The 22,860-nt window shown below is 37.8% G+C and overlaps 1 protein-coding gene across 14 annotated transcripts in view; it reads right to left on the bottom strand.

Moving 5' to 3' along the window:
• zfhx4 (zinc finger homeobox 4) overlaps positions 1 to 22,860 on the bottom strand; it is a 293,522-nt gene that overhangs the window by 70,734 nt on the left and 199,928 nt on the right. For 10 of the 14 annotated variants that reach the window (XM_048174499.1, XM_048174498.1, XM_048174497.1 and 7 more), the window contains one exon: positions 16,664 to 16,736. The gene's annotated coding sequence lies outside the window, so the exon portion shown is untranslated. Of the gene's footprint in view, positions 1 to 993; positions 1,808 to 1,906; positions 3,451 to 5,376; positions 5,418 to 16,663; positions 16,737 to 22,860 lie in introns of those variants that run through there. The other 4 variants (XM_048174505.1, XM_048174492.1, XM_048174503.1 and 1 more) reach the window with 3 other exon arrangements.

Below are 22,860 nucleotides of genomic sequence, written 5' to 3' on the forward strand. Positions count from 1 at the left end.
CTCAAGAGTTATTAAAGGCTCCTCGCGATATTCCGAGCTGCCTCCAATCAATCTGTACACTGTACGAAATTATGTGGACACAAAAACGCAAAACACATCTGATATTAAATCAAAGCACGCTTATTAGAACCAGATGCCTGCAGATCTTAAACAAAACGTTTTTTTTTTTTTTTAAATAATATTAACTGTTGTTGTCACACAGCAACATAATTGCTGAATGAAACCTTTTATTCATTAATAGAAATACAAATAATTCAAGATGAAAATTTAAAAATTTTAATACAAAGAAAAAGCACTACATTTACATGCAAGACATATAAATATATGCATATAATAATAGTAGTACAGTAGTAGTAGTGTTGTTGTTATTACTAAATTATTACCAAATTAATGTATATGGAAAAAAATGAATCCAATAAAAAAAGATGCACAGATGTCCGGTTCAGTTCCAATTTGCAAACAAATCCAGGTATCCATAAAGGATCGTATTAATACAAAAAAGAGAGTACAAATCCACAATGTCTAATGAAGAAAAATCAAACGCAGCTCAATTAATACACAAACAAGCAAACATGCTACCAACAGTAAAGAGTAACCCCAAAACAACGTGAAAATCCTACAAATGCGTTGATCCAGGCAGTGAAAATCTGGTGTTTTAGAGAGCAGAGAGCGCAGACACACAGCGATACACACCGCGGCTCTGTGCTCTGCCTCCCCACTGCCTGTGTTTTTTCTGTGCTCTCAATGGAAGCGATCGATGCCCTTGTCACTGTCGCGTTCCAATCGGAGCCAAGACTCTGTCTCACACTCACCATCAACCCAAAAGCCAAGCGCTCACACACATGCCACGGTCTTCAATGCCAATGTTAACGTTTTACCACAAAAAAACGAAAACTCTGAACTTTAAGAATCTACCGACCTTACTATAAACTCGGGGACAATTCTTTCAGGAAAAACGTAAAGGGAATGAAGGGAGAAGAAAAGGAAACTTACGGGCAAGAAAGAAGACAGGAGTAGTTTAAACACGGAATGGGCTTTCTGATGAAAATAGGAATGATTTCAATCCTTTTTATTCCGTTTTTTTACGTCTGCCACAGACACGAAGGAGTCCGGGATATTGCAGAAGAGACCCTCGGCTGCTGTTAGAGTTCAATCCCTCCTATCGTTACCAGCAACCGAGCCGCAGCGTGGAGAGACTCTTTTATACGTTGCAGGTAACAGAAATGTACGAAGAAGCATCTTTTAGTTATCTGAGGTGAACTGTGCAGCTTTTGAGTCCATCTCAAGATGCATGACTGAAAACACCGGTCCGGAGCGCCTTGCGACGTCGTGTCAAAACGTAGCTTTCGCGTTTCTTACTAGCTACTACAGGATGTATTTGCCCTTAACGACACGTTGCCTTTCCGAACAGATGCTATTAAAAATGTATGACTTATGTTGTTTGAGATATACGATTGATAATTTGGTCAAATGTAAGGAAGACCTGCTGTTTAGCGTTTGCTGTGATGAGGCGAGTCCAACTCCTGAGGCGAACACAACAGCCGCGAGCGTACAAATCTGGTCACTTTTACAATGTATCAGCTAATAACGCTATAAAATAGAGCGAAACTTAACATTTATGACGGGTATGCTTGCAAAAGAAGCGAAATGGAGTCGGGAAAAGGTTTACGGTTGATACTGTAGGGCAACATCTCCTGACAGTTCGCGGCTCTTCGGCAAAACGACTGTTTTATGAACTGAGAGGAAAATATTTAGGCTGACATTTGTCGAAATTATATCACATAAAGCCGTAATCCGACAGCGGAATAGCGCAGATTCGGCAAAACTAGTCGCGAAAGAAAATCAATACTCGACCTAAATTTAACACCAACTACTCAATAAAAGTTGAAGGGAAAAAAAAACTTACTTTCTTCCCCCGCAGTTCCCTCCGCTTCTTCTCTTGATATTTGCTTTTTCTGAAGAAAATCACATCCAATGGTAGCGCAAGTAGGTAACAAAAAAAGGATAAAAAGAAAAAAAATGTAACAGTAATCCTCCAACTTTATTGGAAAAAACGTAAATACTACAGTAAGAGTCGATCCTTTGGGTCCGGTTGTGTAAAAGATGTGTCGACGGCTGCCTAGCAGTTTCGGTTGTGGAGGGGTAAGGGAAAGGAGGTAAGGAAATGAAAATCCGATATGTCTTTATTCTGCTAATTATTATCGTTTTAGCCCTGTTTAAAAAAATGGCTGATTAAGTTGAGTGCGCATGTCTTTGTGTGTCTATTCTCGATATGCACTCTGGGAATGAGAGAGAGAGAGAGAGAGAGAGGGGGAGTGAGCGCGCGAGGGAGGGAGAGAGAGAGAGAGCGCGAGGCAGAAAGAGAGAGACGTAATTAGTGAGGTGATCAACAGTCTCCACATTGCAAATGACGCGCTGTTTCAACTTGGAGAGCCGAAGGGCTGTACGAGCCAGATTCCTAAAATGATCTAATAGGGGGGAAATCTTTTTCGGTGGGCAAGACGTCCTGTAACGGCCTGGAACATTTGGTGGGACAATAATATTTTTGTTTTGTTTTGTTTTGTTTTTGACTTTTTTTTTAGTCATAGCCTACATGTGATCAAAGCCGTTTTTTAACTAAAAATCAATAAATAAATTCAAGACAACGTGTTATAGGATGCCACTCTTAAAATGTTAGTCTGCTGTTATTAAAAATTATTTTGTTTTTAATGCAGTCGGCCTAAATATCATGTACTTTCAGCAATGCTTCCTCAAGCTTTTAAAAATATATAATCTCCCCATACGCTTCGATGCATTAACATTTACAGATTTTAAACGGCATTTGGACGCTAGTGATGCAATAACATCCGTCTTTAATGTATGGAATAGTCCAAATATTTAAAACAATATTAATAATAATAATGATGTTATAAAACAACAAATCTGAAATGGCAGTTTTTGTTATTACTACAGTATGCAAGTCTTCAATGAAAGAATGAAATGCAATGTAAATAAAGGAAAAAACATCACATAAGAAAAATGTGAATGCTGTACAGGTCGGATTATGGATCTGCTTGACACGTAAAATGTACAATACTGAGCAGATTAAATGGACAAATCGCCCCAGTTTTAAAAGCTATAACGATTTTCAGTTATTGTATTGTGTTGTATTGCACGTGCTTATTTTGCTTTATAAAAGATATTAAGGCACGTGATGATACCTATACTGTATAACCACGCATTTTGTTAGCAAATAAAAATTATATGCAACGGTAAATTCGATTCAAATATCCCATTGATTTGCAGAATATGTATCAGTAATACAGTGTGTTCAAAATAAATCTTCAAAGTTGGCAGTAAATGGGCCTCGGAATTTAAAGCTCACAGTAGCCTATACTGTAAAAGAGCCTTATGGCTTATGAACTTTACATCCTATTTGACTCATCAGGCGTTTAGTTCATATTCATACTCGCATACAAATGCTCCGATTGATTAGCTAGTTTGGATCTTCTAAAATGTCGCCATTGAAAGAAGACCCGACAAGATGTTAATCGTGGAGAAAATCAAAAGATCGGCTCTGCTTTATGAAAAAATCGAAGGGGTTGAATTGAGCGAGGCTCTGTTTCCGGATCGCACGATAAGGATGCTATAGCAGAGCTGTGTTTGCAGTAAAACACGAGCCCTTGGATTGGCATGTCTACTGTGGGTCTTTGGATGGGCGAGAGGTGGTCAACAGAGGCGTTTCTTCTTCACCCCTGATCCACTGTTTCTAGTCCTCGGGGGACTCATGCCTGCCAGACCCAAGTGGTGTTTCGGCAGGATGAACGAGAGAACAGAAACAAGAACGAGACGAGCTTGCAATAGGACACGGAGAGCTTCAGATTTTTCCTTCATATAAACGCAAAGCAAATGCGGCGGAGTAAAGGTTATTTATTTGCCACTGACGACTGTATTTCTGCTGCTCATCGCGGAGGACTTTAAAACTATTGATTTAAAGGTCTCACCTCTTATGCAAGTATACTTTGACGGATACATTTAGCGTTTTTATAAGAGTTTTGCTGTCTTTTGAACTGTTTTAGGTTGTGAAATGGAGAAAGTGGAAGCTGCGTGGCTGATAGTGCTTATCTTAGTCTGTAGCACTTTCAAATGTGCTCGTGTTCGTGTCCACCCTCGTACTTTCTGCTCTTCTTACTCTCAGGCTATCTATCTGATGAAAATTTGCGTATTATTTCATCTTAAATTAATTCAGGATTGATATTTTGTCGCGGTGTGTTTTTGTTATGTACAAGTATTGAGATTTTTCTTATATTTTTTTTTTGTTGTTTGGTAAAAGCTAGCGTGTGATGTAGAACGACTAGCATTTATCATCGGTGATTAGCCTATTTGTTTATTGTCTTATTTCAATGTATTTTCCTCAGCTATATGGATATGTAAACAATATCAAAAGCTTTTTTCGCTTTTTAATGACATCTGAAGTGTTGTCTATGAGACTTATCAAAAACTGCATGAATATTGATTTAAGTGAAATGTCAATAAAGCAATCATCATACAATTCGCGACCTGTGATTTCTTATAATTGTCTTTCTAAAACGTACGATGTCTAACAATGACTTAAGGGTTTCTTTTTCTGTTCTTTAGTCGTATTGAAGGAGTGAATGTCTGTCCTGCCCCACAAATGAAAGGTTTGTCCAAACCGCCTGGCGCCCTCTGGGGTCTGAAAGGTCACGTTTTGACAGTAACTGACCCTTTGTAGCCGCATAAAGCACTGTCCAAAATGCTTCGCTAACAGAGAATTAAGTTCCTTCAAAAATTCTCAATTCTCTCTCACACACACTCTTCAAGAAAGTTTCCACTATTTGTGGAAGATGGAAAAATATCCGTGCAATATTACAAAAGTAGCCAAACATGCGCTATCAGAACGAAAATATCTAAATGTATTTAAAACCAAATTGATTAGCTATAAAACCACTTTTCATGACATTATGTGGCAAAGTCGACATGGCCAAGTATTCACAAAACTGATCACAATTTGAGTAAACAACAACAAAGCCACAAAAGTAGCTTATAAACTACGCCACAAGAAAATTAATTTCAAATTCAAAAGATATTTGATTCCCCCCCAAAAATCAATTCGTTTCAAAACTGTCCCACAGTGGAATCTCACAGTTCTCTCATAAAAACAAAATGCTTAACGTCCACCACAAATAAAAAAATAATAAAAAAAAAATCTCCGCCATCTGTATCCGATCAGCTCTCTTTTGTCTTTTAAAAATGACATTTACACTAAACCGACATATTTCACATGCACTCTGTTTAAAACATTATATTCCTTTTAGTATTATATATTCCCATCTCTTGTTTATAAACGCCAGCAAAAAGAAAATAAATCGCTTGTACCTTTGGTATAAAAGGGCATCCCGGTGTCCTCTGTCTCTCTGATGCTCCGCTTATAGCATATGGAAACTCTTTTGAAAATGCCTAGATTTGGCACATTGTCATTGAAAAGAGCGGAGCGCGGTGATGCTGGAACACAAAATGGGAAATAAGTTGGGGATTGGGTGCAGCCTCCCTCAATGCGGACTTATCTAACTTTAATTTCATATACCGCAACGACATGTCATTCAGAATGATTTGAACAATTAGAACATTCTTGCTATTTTCAACCAGAATAAGACCTGCACAGCACAATGCGTTTGTGTGTTCATATTTAATATTTGATTAATTTGCGTTTATGTTTTAATACGAACAAATACACGATTTCGTGAACAATCTGTGAACAGCGTCGTGGCAAAATCACTTCCAACGTAAAATCGAGATTCACAAATGCTTGTTTGTAAAACACTGGACTTTCGATCAATGTATTGGGACATTTCGATCGATTATATAAACGAAAATCCATATACGACATGAGACTGGTATCAGACACGACTTTCACCTTTCATGAGAAACAAAATGAAGTGGCAGAGAGCAGTGAGAGCATAAATAAGCGATTCAATTATATTTATCATATTAGAAAAATACTTACAGATAACAACAACGTGCAATGTAGCCTACTGAAAATAAATACATTTGAATATTTACGCGTTATATTTCAGTATTAAATAAATATATAAAATAATTAACTGACATGCTAGAGGCTGCTGTACTGAAACAACATAGTTTTAATGACAGCCATCAATATGATAATTCTATCTTTAAATGTGGTAAATTCACACGAGCTCCCAGCTGCTGCATGGGTCCCGGGATCACGGATGAGGGAGGCGGCCAGGCACGCGGTGCCATTCTGTTTATTTGATAAAGAAAATCAATGAGAGTGACTGTGGACTATTTAGCAAGACGTTTGAGAGGGGAAAATGGTTGTTTGAAAAGTGACTTCAGTTGGCTGGTCGATCTCATCGGGAAATGTACACTAAACTACACTCTCAGAGACACACTTGGTCCTCTCTTTGAGTCCATTCACCCCCACTGCCCCCTCCCACTTGGCCCTTTGCTCCTCATGGTGCGGAGGTTTTCATTGTTGATCCCTCTTTAATAGACAAACGGCCAGGAGTTGCATCTCCGGCCATCTAACCTAAAGCCAGAGATTCTCCATCCGCTGAGCGACTTAACGTACAGCCGCCTGGTTTGATTATTAAGTATATCATTTGAATATGAGGTTTATTTTTTTAATTATGTCATTTTTTTGGTGTGAAGCAAAGAAATAAATAATTGTCACTGATCACATGTCAAAGTTAATAATAACAATTATTATTGTTATTATTTACATGTTTTTAAATCTAAATAATTCCCTATATAATTATTGCTATTATTTTGTTTTAAACTAAGGATTGTTAATAAAGATGCAAAATCGTTACAATCAATAATCAGCTAATTAACTATAAGTACAAACAAGCCTGCTGTTTGTACTCTCCCTATTATATGAGTTTAAGCCCCCATGACCAGAACACCTACTGAGTGGGCTGCACTTAAACACACACTAAAACCAGAATCATTCACAACACATATCAGTTCTAACCATCGCCCCTGTTCAGGAGAGTGTATATTTCACTGGGTTCTGGCTAATGCTCTAAAGCAGAGAAGAAACTGTGCTTTTCTTCTTATGAACTTTATTAAATTATTTGTCTTTTTGTGTGCTAGATAATTGCATTTCCAGCTTTCCCTGTTCAAATGAGTCTTTAACATGGCTGGATGTTTTCTTCTGCCTCTCCCGGGGGTTAGAAGCTGCCCTCTCCCCCATACGTAGTGGTGCATTCTATTTAGCGGATTACCTGGTTACCATTGGTCAGCACAGGAAAGGCAAGAGAGCAAAACCATGGCAACATGACAGATTCTAAACCCATCAGCCAAACTGGATGATAACAGTCAACTTGGTCAAGCCGCTTGGATTTTTTTTGCCTATAAGAAACATGAACAACACGGTATCGTTTCATTATAGCGTGTAAAATATGAAATATTACTTACACTTTTATCAGCTACTATACATTTTGAGGAATTAACATGATGTAAAATAAATATATAATGTATATAAACAAAATACAAATGATGATGTCAAAAGGCGCAAAATAATTTGAAATTACAATTATTGATATTTAAATGTGATATTTTCATCTTAGGGAAAGATCAGAGAATGTGTGTATCGAATTCTTTATCTGGATCTACATAATTAATCCTATAAACACAGCATTTTTTAAACGAATTACATTCCAATTAGCCAAACAAATGAACTAATCTGTCAAAACACTGACTCATTTGAATCAGACACATCTGAATCCAATGGTTTTGATTGTTGTGTAACATCCATATCACACCCTCAAATTAAACGCACTCAGTCAAAAACAAAATGTCAGGACGCTTCACACATGAGCAGCTAAATGGCTCTTTTCACAATTTATTGTATTCTCATATAAATATATATATATAAGATCAACGACAAATTATTAAGAGAAAAACAATTCAGAAAACAGCTTAGTGAAAATATTCATAATACAAATGCATATGTCTAAGTGTCAGATAAACTGATTAGCCAGACAGATTGCTTATTGATTACAATAATCAGTTAGGCTGGCTGATTGATTTATTGCCTTTAATATCTTATTTACCAGGCCTGAAGCTTGTCCCCTCAACAAAAAAAAAAAACTCACCTAAAACATCAATTAACCAAATTATTTGTATGTTTCTATATTTCCTGGTAAATCTTTGCTATGTAAGGTGGTCATGGCAGGATCGTGTGTAGCGGTGCTGGTTTGTGGACAGTCAGCTGGCGGCTCTGAATCCCACGGACGAGAATCTCAGGCTTTTTCACATTTAAAATGCACCCGTGGGCCAGACAGCTGAGAACGACTCCTTGGTGTCTCAGAAAAAGGCTGGAGTCTGTTTGCACTGATATTTCACTAGTGGCAGCACTAAGGACACTTGGAAAAAGGGGTGGAGGGGGGGTTAATAAAATCTGCGTGTCTCCTCTTCACGCTGGAGGTGTATGAAGGTGATTGTGGATTGGTTAAAGAGAGTCGATGGATTGTCATGCATAAGGTAAGCGCCCGTCCGTGAGCTTTGTTTGAAAGCGCTGATGTTGAGGAGGTGCTGACAGCCCTTCGCTGGGGTTTCTAAAGCGAGCAATTTCTGTGCTTTGATTTCTTCCTATGATATGTCAGATGCACAAAACACATTGTGCGATTTGAATTCATTTGCGATATGTCTCTCCTGCCAGTGCTGTCTTTCATGCGCATGTTTTTAGAATAATTTTTCTCGCAACGCATTTATTAGCCGAGTTGCACCTAGCTTGTGGAGTGAATGAGTTAGAAGTTAAGCGATAATATTACTAAAATATAAAATAATTCATCTTTTTGAACAGATCCCTTTATGTATTTTAAGTACATTAAGGCACCGAATAACAGCAAAGACATTTAAATAGTGGGTGTCTGTTTTGTATCAGCCATAAGATTACATACTCCATATGCATGCAAGCAGTCATTCGTGCAGTGCGAGGGGTTTCTCTCTTTCTCAGCCAGGGCTGCAGAGGAGATAATTTGAGTCTAATCTGCTGGTGCAGAAGTGTGAGGAGTGAGACTGGACAATGAGACTCCCTCTCCTCTCACCTGAGAGAGGTTTCCGCTTAAATCACGCCTGTCTCACTGGCCACAGACCCAGATCCCCAACTTTAATGGGAAGACAGTTAATAACCTTCTTCTTCTCCTTCTCCTCCTCCTCCTCCTTCTTCTTTTTTTTTATCCCCTGTGCACTATCAATCTGACCTGTCAGGGCACTGCTGAATCAAAGCAAAAGTCCTCTTCACAGATGACTGATTAGAAACGCAAAATCACAAAATCCATCTTCATGGTCACTTTTATTACAGTCATTTTTAAACTGACAGCAACCTGCTCAGGCTCAGAACAGAGCTTGTGGTGCAGATTGTGTCTCTGAGCGAGAGAGAGATGAGAGGATGCAGAGAGGTGGAGAGACAGCCTAATGTCTGTGGGAATTGGGGTGCATCATATGCATTGCCCATATACACTTAAATGCTTACATGAACCCACATGCATGTATTTTTGCATGCAAATGGAATATACATGTACGCGTATCCCTCATGTTCAGCTGAGTCTGCTGGTATGTATGGGGGTTCATGTGTAAAAATAATAACAGTTACTCAAATTCACTTCTTAATTTCATTCAAGTAATTTAATATATTCCTCAGACTGAATAAAAACCCAGTAAGCAGATTATCCAATATTACAATTATTCAAAATAGGATAACACTTTATTTTAAGGTGTCTTTGTTACACTGTTATTACTGAGTAATATTACATGTACTTACTATAGGGTTATGGTTAGGAATAAGGTTTGATTTAGGGTTAGTTGCATGTAATTATGCATAATTTATGATTATTACTATACTAACCACATATAACATATGTAACAATGACATTGTAAAATGTTACCCAAAATAGTGATATTGCTGTAGAAAAACAATATACGAAATCAAAACGACCGGCAGGAGCGTACCTGATCAATCAGAATATCATGGGATATGAAAAATGATTGTATTCTGAGACCCCAAACATAAGTACGTTTTTATGGAGAATGCTTGCTGCATTTTATAAAGTAAAATGTTCTATATACATTTTTCATAAGACTAGAAAAAATTCATGACATATCAACAAGCCTAGTGTGTGTGTTTTTAATCAGTCTATTAAAATATCATTGAATGTAGGGATATAAATACATCAATATGTATTGGGCCTACACAACACGAAAAAAAAAAAATCATATACACGTACCACAAAAAACTACAATAATATAAAAACGTAACACCTGGAAAATAGCATTTCAGTTTTGAATAAATAGCTATTTATGTGTGCAAAGATGTAGGTACATTTAATAAGGCAGGACAGTATTTTGGACTATATTTTAAATATATATATATATATATATATATATATATATATATATATAGTATTGCAAAACACTTGCTGCTCTTGAGGTGGGTAAGGTTAGGGAAAGTTTTGGTGGTATGGGTAGGTTTAAGGGTGGGTTAAGGTATAAGGGAAGTGTCAACAGCGTAATTATAAATGTAATTACAGAAATTAATTACAGATGTAATTACATGCACGTATTTTTTAAAATATAAGTGCAACGTAAAACCATGAATGTACACAATAAGTGCATGGTATCAAATGAGTAATTTAAATGTTAGTACAAGTGGGACCATATATATATATATATATATATACACACACACACATACATATATATAATCAAGGCAATCAAATTATTAATCAGAATAATCCGTATGTCAAAATAGTTAAGAATGCAGTGGTGGAAAAGGAAGTTGTTTTGTCGAATAGGCGACTTTTACTGTTCCATGAGCATGTCTGTCAGGGCCCGGTCCTGGTCTAATCCTTCTCGACATCATTCAGGAGGGGTTACGTGTGTCTTGGTTACGTTCGTACACAGAACAAAGGAAAATGGGTCACGAAAGACAGAAAACACACCATTTCACAGAAACCTGGGGAGCAGACAGCCTGCCACATTTAATGTTCTTAAAACATCTGATTGAACAGCTTGTCAAAATATTAAAGCTCACTTATGAAGGCCTAAGAGTCATCTCTGAAGGGAGGGGGATTATTCTATTTAACAAATGATTTTTTGTATTAACCTGCATGTTGTATGGATTTAAAAAGGCACTGATATTTTTTTTTTTTTTTTTTTTTTGTCTTGTGGTTTCATTTTAACATCTTCATTCATCGTCAATTCATTTATTTATTACATGCCATATAAGATGCATTTAGCCAAATAATAATAATTTTAAATAAGAAAAAGCCATCTGTCAGATCATAAACTTCCTAACGTCACACAGTCCGACCTAGCCTAAAAATATATAAACCACATTAAAATATGTTTGGACAAGCCTTTAAAGAGGTAGGGTTTGGACCAACACACTCGTGTCAGACTGTGGAAGCAGCTGCGCTCTTGAAATGAATGCCCCTGACTGTACGCCTGTCAGTGGACTGAGACCCGACTGACCTGATGGGTTTGATTACTTCCCTGACATTCAATGGCAATAAAAAACAAGGCATAAAGAGACCTGGGGAAATTTCTCAGCGCACATCCGTACGTCCACACGTACACCCACGCACACTGAATGCACATGTAAACAACACTCACCCACACAAGCTAACACATATGGTCTGAATAAACATAACAGATACAAGGCACAAAAGCCTTAAAATCTTTAGCTTCAAGTCTCCCGCAAGAGCCAAAACGTGTTACGCTAACCCGATACAAGCGAAAACGTGGCCTTGGATATGTCCGAAACACTCAGACGAGCGATACGGAACTGCACCAGTATTTTACATCGATGACAAGCACTAACTACCATGAAATTCCCTAAAGATTAAATGTCCCGGGACCGTATTCCGCCTGCTCTGCCTTTCCTCGACAGGAGGGAACAGAGGAAAGGCAGATAAATCCAAAAGAACCACCCCACAACACTCAGCGAGAGGCAAACCAAGACAAACAGCACATCAAACCTTAGTCTGCAAAGCCTCCTTTTTATCCTGCTGGCATTAAACCCCAGACACACACACACACACACACACACTCGGTGGGAGACTGTACGGAGAGAGAGAGAGAGAGAGAGAGACATACACACACCCTCACGGCACAGGGACTGAGAAACCCAGACAAACAGAAACGGCACAGAAAGCAAACCGCAGTATTCGAACACAAACACACGAGCCGTTCGCCTACCACACCTGCCTTTGTGTGTCTGCAGCGTCGACCGGCAGTCCTGTCTTTTCTGCAGGGCAACGCCGAGTCCTTTCAAGAAGGGGGGGGAGGCGGATCAGGACAGGTTTTACTGGGGGTAAATCAGCAGGTCAGGGGCTTTCAGGTGGGCTCGGGCAGGAGCGCTGTGTGAGAAGGCCGGAGCGGGTAACTTTCAGCAAGTCTGTGATTCCTGGGGTTCATATCCTGACTCCCACATTTGTGCTCTTCAAAAGAGAGAAAAAAAAAAAAAAAAAATAGGAGAGAGAGAGAGAAGGAGAGAGAGGAATAGGAAGCACAGGTCATGTAAAATGTATAAGCTGCATTTAAAAATAATTTAATTCTGGAAGCGAGCAGCTCATCTCCTGCCACCGAGGATCTGGGTGAGGGGATTCTTCTCTCTCTTTTTTTTTTTTTCCCCATGAATGTACCTTTTGTGACAGTCTACATTTCAGCTCAGGGGAAAGGAAGAAATAAGAAAGTTGTTTATGAGCGCTAGAGCAAATATTTTTTAGCAAAAAATCTCTTAAGGTAGTCCAGCCGAGCGTACGACAGTTATCACTGGCATTCGTGAATTACAAGTCATCCCTTGCTATTTGTTTGCGGTTTCCGCTCATTTCGGTCACGTCACACGGGTTGATTTTTATATTCGCAAGGACTGAGAGGTATTTAAGCAGGTTGAACTACAGCGTTTAGTCGTCGTGTAAGGCGTAGGCTGGTCCTCACAGGTGGGCTTGTGTGTTTTGCACTGGCTGACTCACTCGTAAGCAAAACTCTCCTCAGGAGGCAGCTCAAACAAACCCAAATTACAGGGTTAATGAAAGCCGAATAAATTAAACAAACACTCAGCTGCTTATTTGACGTCCATTTAACAAGATATACATTTATTTTTTCCATAAAAACTGCTTTGACCCCCCCAAAAAGGAAAAAAATGCACAGCTTTGCTTCTGCAGCTGAAGGCGGTGTGGTTCATATAGCTCCGTTATGCAGTATAATTATGTTATACTTTTGACCTTTGTAAGAAAAAAATTCTTTGAACATTTTAATGTGAACCATTTTAAACTCCAAACAGAAGAAAAAAAAAGCACAAAATGCCATATTTGGTATGTTAAAAGTTTTCTGCCTTCTATTTTCACTTCATATTCTTAAAATGAAAGTTTCTTTGTTGTCTGTCGCCTGATTGAGAGTAATCAAAAACATTCCACGCCGCAGAACATTTTTGCTCGCGGATTACTTCGAGAACCTTGTTCGGATTATATTTAGCACATCACGAACGATCCTTTTGTACACGTACACAGAGAAAAGTCTTATGTAAACAGACCACAACAGTGCTCTGTTATAATAACATGTAAGGGGTACAGGCTGTCTGCGCCACCATCGTTTTATGAGAGACATATTGCTGAAATGTCGATTTCTGTTGCTTTTAATAACAAGCACATGACAGGGCACAAAACACTGCATTGTGGGATATTGACCTGGTCGGGGGAAGGAGGGGGCAACGATTTGGATTGAGGATAATATTCTCTTTAAAGCGCACCGTGTAAATTGCGCGTATAAAGTCATTGGAAGTGATTCCTCAGGACAGCCTGAGAGGACAGTTACCTGCTGGCTTGAAGAAGCCAATCAATAGCAGGAAATAGAGCCGTGCATGAGGCTGGGAGGCTAGCGAGCGGTTAGCGCTAATAAAAACGGCCGATGTCAATATTTGGGAATAACAGACGAGAAGGATAATAGACAAAAGACAGCATATGCCGTCGCGTACTCAAACAGGGGCTCCGAATTAATGCGCAAAGTCCAGCTGCTCCCGAAGGGTAGACCCCTGTGCATTAGTTACCGCAGGTAATGCCAAACTATAGTAAAATCAATGTGCTCAGAAGCGCTATAAAGAGGGACAACACTTCACAGGAGGCATGACTGAGTGTGTCTCTCTTTCTCTCGCTCCATCGCAGGGTCACAGAGCTGTTGAACGTGTAGTGCCTTAACAGACGCCCTCAAAAACAAAAAACGAAAACAAGACTGAATAAATTATGTATGTGCATCGCACAAATAGAAGAAATTACAACCGATCCAATTTCATCTGTGTTGCCTTAATGACAATTTAATATTTCTAGAATGGCCATGAACTAACCGACGGATGTATTTTGTGTTCGCTTGCTGCGCCGCTCTTAAAATTACTCTAATTTTGAGGTTGTTTGGCAAAATGGGACATTATACATGAGAAACTAATGTCATCATATTTATATTTGCCTTTTATGGGACCCTTAAATGCTATTGTTTGTCCTTCATAAACCCCGTTTTCTTAAACCCCCCCCCCCCCCCCCCCCCCACACAAGAGACAATGTCTAACTACCTCAAAAATGGCCGAATGATTTTCATAGAGAATAGTTTGGTGTTTTTATTACATCTAATCATGATATTACCAAAATAAAAAAAATTACGATAGAGCAAAATTCAGCAGTCGTAGCCCTTCATGAAAGATGGGATTGTAGAAATAATAGTTGGATGAAATTGTCTCAGTCTTTCTCAGACGCACTGAACGTACTTGTACAAAATAGCATGTAAGAACAGAGAACGGCATACGAGACACTGCTATTTAGAGACTCTCTCACCGCATCTTGGCCTTGTTCTCTCACCCATTTGGACTGGATGGATCCTCAACAATTGAGTTTGAAGGATAAGTTCACTCACAATAAAAATTCTGTCATCATTTGCTCACCCTCATGTCATTCCAAATCATACGAACTTCTTTGCGGACAAAACACGAAAGGAACAAATTATGAATAATGTATTGGAATCATGGAATCACAATGAATTGTGGCTAGAGCTTTTAAGCTTCAAAAAGGACTGCAGCATTAAGTGCAGGCCATACAACTTATGCGCTATATTCCAAGTCTTTCGAATCTTTATGTGAGCAACAGACAATTTTAAGTCATAACATTATAGGGGGGAAAAAAAACTGATGTCCAGTTTAGAAACAAATCATTATTTTCAATCAGTTGTTTTCTATTAATCAGTTGATCCAGTTTGCAAAACCACTTTGAATGATTCATTCATGAATTAAATTGACTGAATCAATGATCCGGTCGCAGCTTACTGATCCGGGACGATCAGCAAACAACAGCTTAAATTTCAGTCTGTTTCTCACACAAAGCTATCATGTGACTTCAAGTCTTGAAATTTGTATGGACTACCTTAAAGGGGTGGTTGATTATGATTTTACTTTTTTAACTTTAGTTAGTGTGTAAAGTTGCTCTTAGAGCATAAACGTCGTCTGCAATGTTACGATGCTCAAAGTTCAATGCAAGAAGGAGATATTTTCTTTTAAAGAATTCTCTGTTTAAGGACTACAACAAATGGCTGGAAGGGACCATAACAAGCTTCGTCCCAGGTTAATGACATCACTAACCCTAAAATTTACATAAACCCTGCCTCCGAGAATGCGCAACAAAGGGGGTGAGGACATGTTGGGCTGCTTTAGAGAAGAGGAAGAGTTGTTGCAGTAGAGTGTTGTTGCCATATCGTCTTTTACGTAGGAATGCTTCCCAAACGAGGATCAATTCAACGCTGGATTTGCACAAAAGATTAACATGACGGCACATGCTAGTCGATGAGTTGAATCAACTCCACAACAACTATACAAACGTATCCACTAACCGTTCAGAAACATCCATATGCATTTTATAAGTTGTAACTTCTTCCTGAGTCTCTCCATCAGTGTCTGACAGACAGGATGAACAACGTTACAACAACATAACAAATGATTCATTTTGGCTGCGTGAGATTCTCCAGTTTTGTTGTTGTTGAGCAACTGAAGCATGAGCTGTTAAAGCTTCGCCCTCTTCTGGTAAGTGGGCCGAGAGAAGCACCTAATTTGCATTTTAAGGGACACACATAAAAACGGCGTGTTTTTGCTCACACCCAAATAGGGGCAAATTTGACAAGCTATAATAAATGATCTGTGGGGTATTTTGAGCTGAAACTTCACAGACACATTCTGGGGACACCAGAGGCTTATATTACATCATGTAAAAGGGGCATTATAGGTCCCCTTTAATTGTATATTATAGTGCTTTTAATTTCTAAAGTCGGAACGCTTCAGTCACCAGTCATTGTGTTTGTTTGAATAAAAAAGAATAACGTTATAACAAAATCTTCCTGTAAGAAAAAAGTCATCCAGATTTAGAATGATATAAGGGTGAATAAATGACAATAGAAATTCTCTGTTTGTTGACTTTTTAGGCTACTTTGACAGCAGCTGAAACAAGGTCAGATATACACTTTTCTTTGACGCATGTCATAAGCACACTTCTGGTACCTGTCCGGTCCCAACATGCCATTGTACAGGTTGATTTTGCACGTGGGTGACATGCTGTCTATATACATAAGCACATATTCATCATTGGTGTGAGAGGTGGACACTTACCTGGGGCTGAAGGGGGCAGGACGACCTCCTCATCATCTGGCGACCTGATCTAAAGCACTCGCACAAACCGACACTAGACAGGAAACAGGGGAGACGGCCAATGAATGCAGCTAGAAGCTGGATGACGCATTATTTGGACTGGAGGAGACAAAAAATGTGCTAAGAATTTATTGGACACATTATTTCAATATTTTTATACAATAACCATTATGTACAAATCTTTGAGACTAAAACCCAAACAGAAAATATGCTTTAGGCTCATTACCGAGGTGTGTGAAATGCATTTGGGCGTCTATAATGACTGGCTTCAGACCCAACACAATGCAAAGCTGAGAAGTGCACAAGTCTGTCATGTGAATTTTCCATCTACTCTTCAAAACACTGTAATTTGGGCCGCATTCAAAATGGCCACCACATTTTTTTGCTGCGCGTCCATCCATTACCTCCTTATGATGCCCAGAAAACATTTCAATTGGATTGTGATGGCCTGTTTGGGCCCTTTGATCCTTCTCCCTTTTAAGACCTCCATTGTTCAAGATTCGCCATCCTGTGCTACCGAGAGGCTGACCCTAGGCAAATCTTCATAATGAGCTTCTTGTCTGATCCATTATGGATTCTTGGATGTGCCCACATCACACATGCCTCTGGTGCATATTTCTGTTTTCCCCATCCTCAAAATGCTCATAAATGTATAAAGAAGGATCAAAATCTAGCAAAACACACTCATCAAAGTCCTCAAGGTAGCGATTGATTCAGCTCATATGAATTTAGACATTGCGCAGCCCTAATGAAAGATTAAAGACTAGTTGGGAGCATTACAATTTAGAAATAACTCAAGATGGGTTTCATCTCCTCCCATACACAAGTGAACAATACGCTGTTCCTCGCCTACATCAACTAGTCTGGTAATATAGTTTGAGTTCTGCTTTGAAGTTTTACGGCATGTGTGGGTGCACATGTATAGGGGAGACCAGGGATCGCTGTAGCTTGCCCCAGACCATCACTTTAACCACTTAGGTAGAGGGATGAAATCTTTGATGAAATCATAGGCAACAGTCAAATCTCTGTGAACACATATAAAGGATTTTAGAGGCCAAAAAACAATTCTGAGGCAAAAAAAAGCTACATTTCACTTCTGGTTTTTCATTTAATAAGTTAATGGATGTTAAATGACAAAACAGGGATAATTTGAATCAACAGATTATCTTGTTTAATTTGATTCAATTTTGACTCCAAAGTTCTGAGCAGACAGGAAGGTTCTAACACTACACTGTAAAAAAAAATCCCAGTAAAATTTACGGTAAAAAAACCGCAGCTGTGGGTGCCAGAAAAAAAAATCTGTTAAATTTACGGTAAAATAACATATTTCATTAACTGATATTAATGTTAATTTACCAACTACTAATGAAGTACTAATATCTGTTTTGCACCTTTATAATACACTGACAGTCACCAAACACAGTGGTGATGAGAGTCACATGATTAATCAAAGTTCATCACAAGCAGCTTTTCCACAAGCTGAGAAGGACAACACTAACATATAGAAGGTGCACACAGTGTCATTCACATACACACTAAACACCATCATGGTAACACACAGGACATTTTAAAAATGCAATAAACATTAATTTAACATTAGGTGTAACATAAAACCCTAATGTACATAACTGATTAGAAAAAAAATTAGAAAAACTAAGAAGAAACAGAGTTATTTAAACGAAAATATATCAAATGTGAAGTGTCACGCAGGGAATTGTGGGAATGTCAATTTACGGTTTTTCACTGTAAATTTTACAATGAATTGTTATTTTCACTTCCAAAAACTGTGAATTTAACGGTATTTTACCGTAAAATTACATTAAATGTACCGTTAGATCTATTACAGTTATTCACCGTATATAGTACGGGCACTTTCTGTAAACCAATTAACAGTTTTTCACCGCAGCATTTTTACAGTCTTTTACTGTTAAAATCACGGTCATTTTTACAGTGTACTTTCCCAATTGTGAAATTGACATTTATATACAGTTCTGCTCATAAGTTTACATACCAAAAACAGAGGGATCATTAAAAATGGCATGTTTTTTAGTACTGTCCTAGATGCATTTTTCCACACTGAGGACAATTGAGGGATTCATATTACACAACTATTAAAAAACATTAAAGAACATTCACTGATGCTTAAGATGGCAACATGATACATTAAAGGGATAGTTCACCCAAAAATGAAAATTCTGTCATCATTTACTCACTCTTATGTTGTTCCAAACCTGTACGAGTTTCTGGTTACACTTTATTTTAAGGTGACGTAGTTACATTGTACTTTCCCAAGTAAGTATTAATTAACATGTACGTACTATAGAGTTACGGTTAGGGTTTGGTTTAGGGTTAGTTACTTGTAATTATCCATTATTTACTGTTATTACTATAGTAAGTAAATGCAATAATGTGTCACCTTAAATAAAGTGTTACTGAGATTCTTTCTTCTGCTGAACTAAAAAGAAGATATTCTGAATAATGTTGGTAACCAAACAGTTTACGGTAGCCATTGACATTAACCATAGTATGAAAAAAAAATACTATGGAAGTCAATGGCTACTGTCAACTGTCTGGTTACCAACATTCTTCAAAATATCTTCTTTTGTGTTCAACAGAAGAAAGAAACTGGTTTGGAATAACATAAGGGTGACAAAATAAGTACAATTTACCCTGATCATCCAATTCAAAAAGTTCACACACCCCGGCTCTTAATGCATATTCTGCAAGGGTGTGTAAAATTATGAGCAGAATTGTACATACTTAACACTACCGTTCAAAAGTTGGGGTCAGTAAGATTCTTTTTAAAGAAATTAATACTTTTATACAGCAAAGATGCATTCAATTAATCAAAAATGACACAAGAGACTTCTTTATTACAGACCTCAAACTTTTGAAACCTTTTTTTTCTATACATTTGTGTGTCTATACATTAAAACATAATGAAATTTAACACAAAAATATGAATAAATGTACACAATTTAAAATAATGTCCATGTTTTCTAATGCTACCACTTATCCCACCTGCTGTTACAAATCACCCTGGTGGTGAGGTAGTTTGCAACAAAATTGCTTTTTGTACTTGACAATCATTTACACAGTTTAGGGATAAGTTGTAAAATTTCAAAATAATATAAAATCTGTAGCAGATAAATGTGGTAACATCAAAGTTCAAGATACACAGCACTAAAAAAAAAAAAAAAAACAATACAGAGTTACAGATATTAAAGTGAAACATAATAAAACCATCCCGACCTCTCATACAGTTTATACTTTGCATGTGTTCAAAGCTTTATTGCAATACTATAGACACCTGTGAAACAACACCTTCAAGGTTAAATTGATAAATCGGTAAACCTGCTGTACGAGACCAACAGAAAGTGGCATAGCACAGCAATCTGCATGGATAAAAAGACTTCGGTTTGTTTTAGACAAATGCATGTCAATTAATTGATATTAGAAAGGCTTATGCAAGGCTCTGAGGGCAAATCCATTAACTTATTTATATTTATGTATGTACAAACAAAAACAACATACGGTTCAAATACGAAAAGCATGCCAGCTCATATCCTGCATGTTATTATTCAGTATGTGAGACCAATAGATTTCCACTTTTTTTTTTTCTTTTTTTTTTGAAGTACGGCAAGAGCTGAGAACCATCTAAATGCTTTTTCGCAATTGCCTCGAGAGGAAACTTTCGAGAAAAAAAGTCAGAAAACAAACAACACATAGACAGAAAAAAGGAAGGGGAGGAAAAAAAAGGAAAACATCAATTGTCCTTCTTGAGAACGACATGCTTTGTAGCTCTTCTGTCATATCTCATGGAGTCGAATGGACAGCAGGATTGCTGGCTTGACTGACTTTCTGACATCCCCAGAGACAGCGTTCTCTTTCCGGCACCTCTCAGGAGACGGCTGGACTTTATGAATTAGTTACAAGCTTTGTCCTTTTCTTATTGCATGGCAGATGAAACCCACACCAGATAAGACAGAGGTGCAGGAAAAGCACAAACGTCAATTGGAGTGAATTGTGAATTCTGGGAGGGGAAAAAAAAGTGAAAAACAAATGAAAGAAAAAGTTTTGCTCGCATTTGCAAATGAAATGCAGCTGCGTGTCATTTCTGGCCTCCACCCGTTCTAAGATTGGAAAGATGGAGTGCGTGTGTGTGACGGTGGAAGAGTTCTGTCTCCTTTGTGACCATTTGCTTTGACCTAAAACACGGCTGGGGGGAAACAGCACTTTTTACAGTGTGTGGCTCAATGTCGAACTTATATTTAATATATGACATTTCACACAAATCATCCGACCAAAGACATGACCCTGGGGTATTTTTGCAGATTGCTTTTTCAGTACCTCAGCAACTGTGGAATTACTCTTCCTCAAGAAAGCCTTTGAGTTGGACGAGGTGATCACCTCGGATGGCTGTGGCCATCCTGATCTGGAACAGCTCAGAGAAAGTGATATCATGATCGTAGAGCCATGTTAAATTGAAAACATCTTGGTGGCTGGAGGCTGTACAAAATACCCATATATTACATATTGTATAACACTCAATTGGCCGGTCGGACAATTATTCTGTTGTGGCATCTTTTTAAGCTTACCTTCATATCTACAAGCGTTCATTTTTAATAGGACTAATAATGCTTTAGGAATGAAGAATGTTGTTGTCTTTTCTGTGGCTCCAAAACGAATTCCAGTTCACCAAAAAATGAGAATTCTGTCATTGTTTACTCACCCTCATGTCGCTCCAAACATGAATGGCTGCTTTCTTCTGAACAACACAGAAGATTTTTTTTTTTTAAATGTTAAATTCAATGGGGTCCGAAACGACACTGGACCCCAATTACTTTAACGGTAACACTTTAGTTTATGGTCCAATTCTCATTATTAACTACTTGCTTATTAGCATGCATTTATTAGGATACTGTCTTTAGTTTTTTAGTACATATAAACACATTTTAATGCCTTATTATACATGGCAAAGTTCTACATCCCTTAATCCTACCCAATACTTAAATTTAAAGTATTAGTTTACCCAAAAATGAAATTTCTGTCATTAATTACTCACCCTCATGCCGTTCATCAGACTACAGACTACAATGTGACTACAGTGGTACATGAATTGATGACAGAAATTTCATTTTTGGCTGAACTAACCCTTTAACAACTACCTTAATAACTATTAATAAGCAGTAATTTAGAAGTTTATTGAGGCAAAAGTCATAGTTAATGGTTAGTTAATAGAATTAGACCCTAAACTAAAGTGTGACCTTTTCATTGTATATTCACTCTAAAAAATGCTGGGTTAAATATGGACAAACCCAGCCATTTTTTTCAACCAATTTTGGATTTATTTTTTAGCCAGCAATATAGTAATATAGTAAAAGGCATGTTTTTGCTCACCCCCAAATAGGGGCAAATTTGTGGGTTATTTTAAGCTGAAACTTGACCAGACCAGAGACTTATATTACATCTTGTGAAAGAGGGCATATTAGGTGCCCTTTAACCCAACCTGCTGGGTTTGTCCATATTTAACCAAACTTGGGTTGTTTTTAACCCAGCATTTTTTAGAGTGTTGTTTTTTGGGGAAAAAAAAAAAGATTTTTATGCATTTTGGCCATTCATTTACACAACAACAGCATTTTGGGGAACTAAAAATGCAAACTTTTGAAAACAGGTTTCAAAGTGCAAGATTTTGAAAATAAATCCATTATCGTCTCTGTTTAAATTACAAAAATGCAAATTTGTGAAAAGGGTCATGTCATGCGCATGCATATTATGCAGTATTTGACAACCTAAACAACAATGGCAGACTACAGTACTGTGTTTGTGCTGCTTAAGATACTGAGGAGAAAGTGTAGATTTACTGCCACTACTTTACCACTACTATGACCAGCAGAGATGCATTATTTACATAAGCCAAATTCCAACATCGCCAACTAATTCTAATTCTGACTTCGCCAACTACTGGCCCGGCAGCCATAATACAGTGTTTTTAGTTATTTTCGAGGATCCGCGTGAACGGGGATCTTTTGACAATGTTGTCATCTGAAGTACTTGAAATATTTCAAAAGCGCAAAAGAAAAACCTTTACATTCCAAATATTAATCAAAGTGGCATGTGCAAACAAAAGATTGAATCATTATTAATTTTATGTGCCA

Source organism: Megalobrama amblycephala, linkage group LG22 (genome assembly GCF_018812025.1).
Source record: "Megalobrama amblycephala isolate DHTTF-2021 linkage group LG22, ASM1881202v1, whole genome shotgun sequence".
NCBI classification, from domain to species: domain Eukaryota; kingdom Metazoa; phylum Chordata; class Actinopteri; order Cypriniformes; family Xenocyprididae; genus Megalobrama; species Megalobrama amblycephala.